We start from the raw sequence: 12,140 nt of genomic DNA, 5'->3' as shown, positions 1-12,140 counted from the left end.
TTACACAAACAGCCTGGTGATGAAAAGATAATCACTAATGAATTGGATATATTGGAGGCTATGCCACTGATCCATGAATGTGAGAAGAAGGTCCCTACAAAGAACGTTAAGAAGACAAAAACTAATATACTAAGAAAGCAAAAAGTGACCAAACGAACAACCCTGGAGACGATATATGAAAATGACCTAGAAGAAAGGAATACATTGGTTCGAAATTTAATTAAGTTCTTATTCATCTTACGTTCTAATTAATATTTGGTACAAGTAAATTCACTTTTTTACAGTTAAAAACATTCCATTTTAATGTATGTACACTACGTCAAACTACGTGTACAATATCAAACAGATGTTGCATGTTTAAAATCAATGTTGTTAATACCTTGAATTATTCACAACTACTGAGAAAAATGCGTTCAAAGAATCTTTAATGTTCAGAGTCGTTTGAATACATGCGATTTTTTTTCCAAAATAGACCTACCTGCAAGTGTTAGATGCTATTGAGGTCTGATAAGTCTGATTATCTTTTCTAATGTCCATAGCATTAATAACATGTGGAAAACATAAAGATCAGAATGCCCTTTCGTGATTTTTCATTCACATACATACTACTACTACTGATATTGAATTATTGAATATTTTAAAGCACCATAAAGTGCGTGATTTACTCCAAAGTTGCAGAAAAAATAAGACAGTTTGAATACCATTTCTCTCTGTAACATAAAGTAAATAACCAGTCATTTGGAGTTCAGATCACATAACTTTTCATGTTTAATTTATATAACTATAAACTGAGTAGGACACTTGACATTTAATTATAACCTCACTTTCATCTTATCTAGTAGTTCTTAAGTAGTACCACCGACTACTATGACCAATAGAAAGACTATTTTACCGGGTACGTAATTCTGACAATTGTTTGTAAATATGTGATCAATAAGACGTTTCTCTGGAAAGGAATGGGATTTTTCAACCCACATATATTTCATGATTGATCATGTTAAAATGGTTTCAAAATACAGACGAAGTTTCTACTTCTGTTACCATTACGAACAAAAATAAATAAGATAATAGATGTTTTTTAAGAACGACTCCACTGACACAATTTAATGAACGTATAATTTTGTGTATGTTTTCCTTCTATCTAATACAAAGTCGATTTTCGTCTATTAGTGATTTTGAGAATTCCATTACTATTTGACTTTCCTTCAAGCCTTCTTTTGGGTCATGTCTGATTCTTTTATATATTATTAATAATATATAAATTATTAAATCAGTATTATTAATGATTCTAAAAAAACTATGGTAACAATTATTTGGTGCTTTTAAAAACTAATCTTATCATCCGTTACACAGATATCTGTGTGTTCAACTTGTTTTATACGTTTTTACAGCAGTTTCTTAACTTCACATATGTGATCAAGATACAAAAAAAAAAAGGATTGGTACAGTTTTCCATGTTGATGATAGCCTCCAGCAAGGAAACTGTTGGTGTGACTTCTAAAATTAACAATTTTTTTTCAGTTTAAAAATACCTCTTTGGTTATCCTACACGTTTTTAAGGTGCTTCTGTTTCTATTTCTTCTTTGTGAATATACACTATACTTAAAGCAAACGTGCCTCTATACAAATTGAATATAAATATCTTCAAAGTAATGTTAAAAATTCCAGTATTCTTCAGTCATCTGAGAGACTTGAACCACAAGAATGAAAGGATCAGTGCAAAATAAAACACCAGTTTTTACAAATCAAATTATTGTTAATTTTTTTAATTCAAAACCCATTTTACCACTGAAGTTCTTTTGCCACATTTAGTCCAATTCAGACATTAAACCTCAGGACGTGTGAAACCATTTTCAAAGGAATATGGCCAAAGAATATCTTCGCTTGAAGATTAGCCGAAAAGCTTTTGCTTCACCATCTCAATCATTTAATTTCCATGTTATAAATATATTTTACGATGCATAAAGAAAAAAGTATTTTCCGTTTTTACAGTCAAGCTTTACTTAAAATTGAAGATAACGTAGACCTGAAACAAAATTTTCGCACACCAGTAGCCAAAGATCGACCTAAAGTGGGGTGTATAAGTAAAATATTGTGTTTCTTTACGTTTACAAATTTTAAGTGAAAACTTTGCGTTCCTGAGGTTGATCCGTCAGAGAGTATCTTGTGTTTGTTTAACCTCGTTAACAGTTAAACCTTATAACATAAAAGCCAGTAATTCCATAACAGTGTTTGTGTGTTTTTTCGTATAGCAAAGCCACAAAGGGCTATCTGCTCAGCCCACCGAGGGGAATCGAACCCCTGATTTTAGCGTTGTAAATCCGGAGATATACCGCTGTACTAGCGGGGGGCAATTTCATAACACAAACTAACGGATGCACATTAGCTTAGACACAAATATCGCAAACATATGGTTAAATTGATAAAATATTTGTTATCAAATTTCTAGCGGCAGTAAAAGTATATTTCAAATACTTTTCAAACAATAAAAAACACATAATTTTTTTCTTTGTATGTACATCTAGCTTGGTTGTTTGTAACAGTAAGACATTAATATAAAATTCTAAAGTTATAAGTGATACTATTGTGATCATATTCATAATCTTACGTATACATAAGCAATATAAATTATTTTTAATCAACACACATGGTGGGTGAAATATCAAAGGAAAACTTAATGGCTGTAATACATTTAAAAGCGAGATGGGTGATTTCGATTTAGGTGGTCTTGCTGTAAAATTAATATAGTGCAATCAATGAAAATAAGGCCTAAAATCAAAAACTTTGAAATAATCTGTAATATCACGTTTGTAATGGTCATCACTATATTAACGTTTGTTTATTCATGCGTCTCACAATTGTACGTCAGTCAACACTAATTCGCTGCAATCTTTCCTTCGTATTCTCTCGCTACCAGTCACTACTTCATTGAGAGGAGTGTATTAAGTAATTGGTTCTTCTCCTACGGGCTTCTATTGTACAAACTAATATAATAGTGGAACTACATTCAATTTCGTGGACTACTTCAAAACCTGAAGCAAGCAGTATACTAACGTAAATATAGATTAATTGACCTAAAATAGCCATAGATAATTATTACTCTCTGCACTGTACGCTTTATATGTAGCTTTGCTTTCTATTTCTAAGTGAAATAACACTGTTACTATGGGCACAGAGTATACTTATCTGAGTGATGTCGTGAACTGATGTAACATTGTCAGGTGAAAAAACTTTCTATAAGAATAGTGATATTAAATTTAATTGTTTTCTCCTGAACTGGGAAATTATAACATGTTTGTATTATGCGGTACCAAATTAAGTAAATTAACCGTAATAAACAACAAAGAAAACTTTCTTAAGATTCAGCGTGAAATTTAGGTACAATCAAACATAATATATACAAAGTTTCTCTTTGCAACTTCTTTCTTAAACCAGTCTTAGTAGGTAATGTATGATATTAATCAAAATAAGGCCGATAATAAACATATTATAATACACTAGTATTTGCGATGAAGAACCCGTATAGTTACGGATACGTTTATTTTTCGCATTTCATAAGCCATAATCTTATTTTTTATTTGTGTGTGTGGGGTAATTCTCCAAGTGTTCCAAGGCCTTAAATATACACCACATGTTATATTATATACGTAAATTCATATAAATACACACACAGTGGTACCTCGGTCCTCGAACGACTCCCTTCTCGAAGAATTCAGTTTTCGAACATATTATTTGAAAAAAAAAAATGTCTCGGTTGTCGAACATAAACTCGGTTCTCGAACCAAGCTTGGCGTGGGCCGAAAATGGTCGAAGGGTCGTTCGGGTCATCAGACGGGTTATTTCGGGGGTTCGGGCTGAAATCTGCTGTGAACGTTATCGTTTTTACTTCTTTCGAAATATTCTGATTAAATAAGCCATCATGGGGTCAAAGAAGGATAATGAAAGCAGCAAACCAAAAAGAAAAGTTGTTAGAGCCACAATAGAGGTGAAAAAAAATCTCATAGCGAAGTATGAGAGTGGTGTTCGCGTGTTTAACCTTGCTACACAGTTTGGTATGGTAAAGTCTACAGTCTGCACCATACTGAAAAATAAAGAGTTCATCAAAGGAGCTGATGTTGCAAAAGGAGTGTCAGTGCTTACGAAACAAAGATAACAAACAATGGAAGAGGTAGAAAAACTGTTGATGATTTGGGTAAACGAAAAACAGTTATCTGGTAATAACATTTCTGAGACCATCATTTGTGAGAAAGCAAAGAAGTTACATGCTGACCTCCTGAAAAACACCGCTGGAACGAGTACTGATACAAGCGACGCCTTTAAGGCTAGTTGGGGATGATTTGAAAAAGTTAGGAAGAGAAGTGGCATACACAGTGTGATGAGACATGGGGAGGGTGCCAGGCAGAAACAAACCTTATTAGACAAGTTTTTAGTGAGAAATAGGTCAAGTGAGTCTCAAGCAGGTTGTAGCGGTGCAAAGCGACAGAAAAGAGAAAGAACCCCAGAAGTAGAGTTACCTGACGTTTTTATGGAAGGTGACACCCCTTCCAAACAATAATAACCCTCTTACTCTCCACGTTCCTTACCACCTTTCACTTATGCCATCAGCTCAAAACTAACTGCTCAAGTTTCGAGTCATTGCTGAAACGTTTGCTTCCGGGAAATTTTAACTGAAAGAAAATGTATTTTTTTAAAAACACGTGGAGCTTTGGTTCCGAAGCACAATAATAGATTTATCCATGGATGGTGGATCCGGAGGGACAGGTGCCCCTTTTTCTTTCCAAAGTAGTAAAGTTTTCTTTTCCAAAGGCAAAACTATAGCATAAAAAAGTATAGTGAAGTTTGTGACAACAGTGTGTAGAGTCTTAAAATACAAGTTGGGTTGAATTTAATAAGGTTTTTACCGGCTCGATTATTTTTTATTGGGATAATTGATAAATTGGACATCAGTTTGTATTTATTGAAAATGGTGAAGCTGGTGGGTTTTAAATTATCGAAATATAGAATTGTTTGTTTATAAGTTTTCTTCTGTCGAAAGACTTGGGGTGACTATTTTCCCACAAGTAGCTGAAGAGAGTAAAAGGCATTTGAAACTGAGATACTGTGTGTTCAAGCACTCAACTCCTGCCCCTTAGCTGATTCTCCATAGTTGCTGACTAATTTGATATCTGCGTTTGGATCATGTCTGATATATAGAATATCCTCAATGTTTTTGGGAGCTGTTACAACTTGATGGTAATGCAAAAATCTGGTAATGAGTAACATTTTTAGTTTTTTTAAGTTTGATTTTTAAGGTTTTGGTTTTAATTTGTGTATGTATGTGTATATATATATTGTCACTGTCAAGCTTTTAAGAGTTTTATCTATTTCAAGGGCTTAACATGTCCTTGTGATTAGGATGCTCCTCTCGCAATCTGGGGGAGGGGTCACAGGTCGGAATTCCATCACAAAAAATGCTGTCCTTTTCTGCCGTAGGCTATCGTTTATAATTCGGGACAACTAACGCAGGTATTTCAGGTATAATTTTGTTTTATTATTTAAGAAAAAAAAATATTTCATGAAAAATTTAGTGATTATATCATTCAAAACTTCGCCTCTGTTTGGTTTGCCGACTTGATCACAAAGTTGAACAATGATAATTAGTTAAGTGTGGATATCACTAGGGTTTCAGATGGGTGTGACTGTTTTTACACGCAATTATCCGTTTTTCGAAACGCGCGAAGGACAAACAATCTAGATGTGAACTAAACATACTACCTCAGGGTATTCAAACATACACGGTACACGACGACTTCTTATATACCTGATGCTAATGTAATAGGCGGTTTTTATTGTTTCAGACTGAACATACACTAGACAGGAGTTCAGTCTGTTACCACACTTACAGAGTCTAATGGGTTATTGTTGTGTTAGAATAAGTAGGCGAATAAATAACGAAACATACGGCATTCTTGGCCTTAATGTGACCAAATTTGATAAGTGTAACCTGTAAGAAAACTATGCTTTCCTTTGTAAATGTGAACAGGGGCTTTGAAGCAATAGAATTGATATGTGTAATAGACGTTGCCATGGTGGCTATTCGTTACACATTGTATTTTCATATTATCGTATAAACACACATTATAGATGTGATAACTGTTTTGGAATTACACGTAACAGTGGCTTACCTTTTCTTCTCAACTTCTCATATCTTGAAGAATCTACATTATCTATGTCAAGGTCTCTTCGTGTGGTTGGATGGTAACAGTAACATCGTCGTGAAGTTAACGAGTCCATTAAAGCTACGTGTGGTTAATTGGGCTTTAATTTCAAATTATGTTTTTAATTGGTTACTTCATATTTTGCGGTAATGTTGGAAATATTTATATTTTAAATAACTCGAAACAGTTTTCTCTTTTGGACCAGTTTAATAATGTGATGTTCCCTCATTACAGATGCTATTTCGAAAGCAACATCACGTTTCGACAGTTCGAACCTTGGACATCTGTGTCATCAGACTACAATTTTTTTTAGCGTACAATTATTGTTTCTCATCCCTGAGTTCAAGATTAGTGAAAGTGGTTGAATAAATGCAAACATTTTACTGTTTCGTAACACAGAAACAATCGATATCCAAAACTTTTGAAATATTGGATGCATCCTCAATGATCTTTAAATCTCCCCGCGAAAGATTTAAGCACTCAACTCAGTTGGTGAGACACTCGCTTTGCTCGAAAGAACTCAAATATATATTTTAAAACTTTATTACCATGTTAAAAAATTGTTTCCCAAGTAATAGTTATTTCATGCCCTTGAGACAAGGGCTTGAGGACTAGTACCATTTGTAAGAGGGAGAAAGAATGTAGTAACTTGATTTGTTAAGATGTGTATTAACAACAGTAATTAATGGGTCACTAGATAACTAGAGAAGACAAACCTAATAAATAATGTGTTAATCTTATGAATGGGACAGTGACTTGTTATAAAAACATAATGGTTCCTTGAGAAACACGTGTTGAGTCATTTTGAAAGATGTCCTAAGTATGTGATTCAGAATCATACAAATTGAAAACATACTTTGTTTCTTTCACATTAATGCCCTTGTGGACTGTACAATACTAGAAAACGGATTTCAATTCAAATGGTGAGAAGAACACAAAGAGCCCTTTGTGTAGCTTTGTGTTTAATTGCAAACAAATAAATCTTACTTGAGGACGGATACTATTTTCATGAATTAAGCTATTTCTTTCTGTTATTTTTATGCAATATTTCCATCTCGCTGTCTTCAAAGCAGGTCATCTCAGACATTGTTTAAAATTAATGACTTTGATTCTTGTTCTATGGTAATCTAATAAAAGCAAACACGAACAACAGTAATTTATTACAATATTTTTCTCTACAAAAAGAAAATAACAATCGAGTAACCAAACGATCAGGAAAATTTCTAAATATGAAGAGAAGGAGTATTCATAATAATCAAAAGTCAGCGAAATTTCCAAACATGGAGGTGTATGGTAACAACCAAAGAGATTTCCAGAAATGAAGGGAGGAATTATTCAATAATAACTAGAGAAGCGCAGACATTTCCAAACATAGAGGTACGGGGTATTCTGTAATGACAAAACAGCCAGGCGTATTTTCAAGTATAGAAAGAAGAATTATTCAGTTATAACATAACAGACAAAGACATTTCCAAACACGGAGGAAGAGATTATTTAAGAAATAATTTCCTTGATTTACTAAAAATAAAGCAAATGTCAATTAATTCTGAAAAACATAAAGATTCATTATGAATGAGACGATAACTCACAATAAAAAAATATGTTGTCTTGCTATGAAAGAAAAGAAGACTTTTCGGAAGACTCATTAAGAGAGACAATGCCTTATTATAAAACTCATGTTAAAGTATTATAAGAGATGTGTTAATTGTTATCGTCCAATAGCGATATCATGCTCAAGAAGTTCTGATGAACAAAACAATTTACTGAAATTTGACAAAAATGCAAAGAAAATTTGAAAACAAGCATGTGTTTGTTTGGAATTAAGCACAAAATTATACAACTAACTATTTGTGTTTTGCCCACCACGGGTATCGGAACCACATGCTAGTGGTGTGAGTCCACAGGCATACCATTGTACCGTTGGGGGGTCACAACAAGCAAGTAAACAAAATTATTAATTCAAAATAGGCTTCTTCTTAAATTTCTGGTCCTTTGCATTGATATGATTAACTATTGTCAGATGTAAAAGATTACGGGCTCTTGTTGATTCTGTTGTTGTTATTGTTTTAAATTAAGCATAAAGCTACAAAATGAGCTATCTGGGTTCTGCCCACCACTGGTATTGAAACTCGGTTTTAGCGTTTTAGTCCGCATACATATAGCTGAGCCACTGATGGGGGGTATTGATTCTACAATCTCCATGAATTCCTTGTATTCTGCGTTTAGTTGTGGGAATGCTTTGACGCTTTGAGTCAATCTGATGTTGAAATTACCCAAAGACATTATCCTTCCATCTGAATGGCCTTCTTACAGGTTCCATCCTCTTATAAGACTTTAAATACTAAATGTTCTCACGACCCCGTCCCCTTAGAAATGTTACGTTTCTGAGTGCAATTCCGACAAGTTTCATTTTTATGCAAAGCATTAATTACCTATGTTTCTTTTTCCCCATTAGTTTAGTTACGTAAACAGAAACAAGTGTTGTTTATTTCAAACTAATGTTTAAACATATGTTTTTATATTTGTTAGTGAATTTAGCAAAAAATACTTGAATGATATTTGCGCTCGCTGTCCCTAATTTTGAACTCATAGATTAGAGGGAAGGCTGTTAGTCAGCCACGACTACTCTTTTACCAACCAAGAGTGGATTTGGCCATAACATTATAATTTCCCCATGGCTGAAAGGCCAAGGTTGTTTGATGACGGGATTCAAATCTTTAGGCCGCAGATTGCGAGTCAAGTGCCCAAACCTTCACACTATTCCAGACTTTGTATAAAGGAAATAAATAATTTTCTCCACCCAGTCCATACCCATTAGTCCCTAATGGTGAAATGGAATTACGTCACGATAACAGCCATAAAGTTAGTAACTGTTTTGTTGCAAGTATAAAACAAAGACATCCATCAAGAGAGACTCTGTTTAATTTTATGTTAACACAAAAACTCTACCGAACTTAAAAGCTCAGCAAAGCTGCGAATAAAAAGAATGTACAGATGCAATTTAGACATCTTCGTACTTAACTTCTATCCTAATACGAGAAGTAACACAATACACTTGCGCAATTACTCCAGATCCATCTGTCGGTAAGTATACGGACTTACAATGCTAAAATCCGAGGTTCAATTCCTCTTAGTGGAAAGAGTGTATATAACTCATTATGTACCTCTGCACGACAACAACTCCACTATCTTCGTGACTCACGGTAATAATAATACTTCTTCCTACTTAATTATTTTCATTTCGACTCCCACAAAGAGTCAATTGATTAATTCCACCCACGTAGATTTTGTATGTGAATACGGGTTTTGAAAGATTCAACCCATTACAAATAGTTATAAACACAATTTTAAACATAATCATCACACTCACCACTGGAACCATTTGTCATTCTTGACAAATCGTATTTTGATCAATCAATACACCTCTTTACAAATATATCATATATATCCACAAAGCTATAAACCGTGACTATCTTTACTCATGTAACGTTGATCGTTTCAATATATTTGGTCAATTATCCAACATAATGCAGAGGAATATTAGTGTTTAGCAGTTAAAACACTAAGAACATCACACCAGATGTGAAGTAACAACACGCCAGCTTACTCTGTGTTTCAGTCAAAGTAGTTTACCACATTTCTTGTTCTCTGTTTCAGTTACAGCTGTTTAAAAGGTCAGCTTGCTCTGTGTCACAGTTATAGATGTTTACTACGTCAGCTTACTCTAGGTCTTCGTCATAGCTGTCTACCACGTCAACATATTCTCTGTTTCAGTTACAGCTGTTTATCACATCAACTTATTCTCTGTTTCAGTTATAGCTGTTTCCCACGTCACCTAACTCTGTGTTTCAGTTTTTGCTGTTTACAACGTCAGTTTGTCTCAGTCATAGCTCTCTACCACATCAACTTATTCTATGTTTCATTTATAGCTGTTTAAACGTCTGCTAACTCTGTATTTCAGTCATACCTCTTTAGTATATCAGCTTACTGAACGTTTCAGTTATAGCTGTTTCTTACGTCAACTTACTCTATATTTCACTAACAGCTGTTTACCACGTCAGTTTACTCTATGTATCAGTTACAGCTGTTTACTACGTTAGCTTGCTCTTTGTTTCAGTTATAGCTGTTTCTCACATCAACTTACTATAAGTTTCAGTTATAGCTGTTTCAGTCACAACTGTCTACTACGTCAGCTTACTTTGTGTTTCAGTCATAAATGTCTACCACGTCAGCTTACTCTATGTTTCAGTTACAGCTGTTTCTCACGTCAACTTACTCTATGTTTCAGTTACAGCTGTTTCTCACGTCAACTTACTCTATGTTTCAGTTCAAGGTGTACATAATGACAACAAAACATTCTAAGACACTTGAACTTCCTCCTGATGGCATCAAAACAAACATCCAGTGGCATGTTCTAACCGTCGCCTTACTGTAGTCACATTACACATTTGTTCTGCATGTCAGTTATGACTCGCCTAACTGAAGACACTAACATGTATTCTCGACCAAACGTGATATGGTCATGGCAAGAATTTTATAGTAAAATTATATTCCATAAGTTATTTTTATCTCTTATGGCTAAAACTGTATTTTTTGTTCTCAGATGTAGTTGTGTTATTTGAGCAAATACAATAACTTTGTCTACTAATATCAAAGCTTTGAGGCTTCTTAAGCCTATAAAAGGTGACGAAAGTTCTGTTTAAGTGCAACGTTTTAATCACATTCCTCATAATTGATTTATTTTGGAATTCATCACAGAAGATGAGATTAACAAAAATTGATTTTAAATGTAATTTTCACTCTTGTTTTAATCTTATTAAAGTTCTAATTTGAAGGAATGCGAAAAAATGCACAAACACGATTTTTAAAGTTCGTTGTGAATTGAATATTTTAGTGCACACTAAATAACACGCAGTGCTCGTAACTACCAGGCGATGGAATATTTCTATAGTTGCTTCGGGAAAAGAATTTCAAAATTAAACTGAGCCTAAATTAAAAAACAAACACACTAAACCCAAACGAAAAAAAAAAGCTGAGCTTAAAGTATAAAAACAAACTAAGCCTAAAATACAAAAACAAGAAAAGCTCAATTACTTGGTATAAAAAGATGAAAAATAAGAGAGTAACATATATCCGAATGTGCAATTTACAGAAAACTTACAATTTTTATTGTCTTTACTGCTAGATTATTCAACATTATCTGAACTGTCACACCTTCATACACTGGATACAGCGACCTTATCTACCACTAAAGAAATTGATCTACTGCACGGGTTAGTTATGTATTAGTTTTTATTCTCAGTTTTGGAAACAACGGATAACACACAATTTGGCAACTAATTAAAAATTCTATTTTTTGTTTCGTTTGAAAAGTATTTAAACATTTGACTGAATACAAAAGATCTGTTGATTTTTCTGATTTTTTGTGTCTGTTTGTTTTGTATAGATGTGGATGGTCTGACAAATGAAGTTGGAACCCCACGTCCCTCAGAAGACATCTTTTTTTTCTTTCCATCGCAGTGACCTCTGGTGGGTCTTCAATTATTATCTCATTCTTTCTCTTCCGCTGATTCTTCAACCTCAGGGACATCTGGTCTCTCATTTGGACTCTGTGATCTAACAATGTTGTTGTTGATATTGTTGTATTTATTCTTCTGTTAAATTATTGTAAAAACTAACAAAACATTCCTTAAGAAAATTCAGTGGCTTTTTCGCACCTTTTTCTCCAGTAAAAATTAATCACACACTGCTAGAATGTCATGTTTAATATGGTAAGCTTCATAGGATATCAAGCTGTTGTTGAGACGATTAGCTTAATCCAGTGGTTCTCAACCTGCGGCCCGCGAGCGCGAGCATGCGATGTGCGGCCCGCAGATCACTTTCCAATGATGACATCCTAATATAACTCAAATAATCAAAAATAAAAAATATGCACTGTATATA

The 12,140-nt window shown here is 33.9% G+C and overlaps 1 long non-coding RNA gene across 1 annotated transcript; it reads left to right on the top strand.

The window, feature by feature from the left end:
• Window positions 1–5,289: 5,289 nt before the first annotated feature.
• Window positions 5,290–11,895, top strand: LOC143242817 (uncharacterized). The gene is made up of 3 exons (XR_013023269.1): window positions 5,290–5,514; window positions 11,383–11,470; window positions 11,644–11,895. It is a non-coding gene; the product is annotated as an uncharacterized LOC143242817 (long non-coding RNA).
• The last annotated feature ends 245 nt before the right edge of the window (window positions 11,896–12,140 follow it).

The sequence above is a fragment of the Tachypleus tridentatus genome, unplaced genomic scaffold, assembly GCF_004210375.1.
Source record: "Tachypleus tridentatus isolate NWPU-2018 unplaced genomic scaffold, ASM421037v1 Hic_cluster_2, whole genome shotgun sequence".
Classification (NCBI taxonomy): Eukaryota; Metazoa; Arthropoda; class Merostomata; order Xiphosura; family Limulidae; genus Tachypleus; species Tachypleus tridentatus.
Note: the sequence above shows the minus strand (reverse complement) of the source record. Positions and strands in the feature narration are given on the sequence as shown.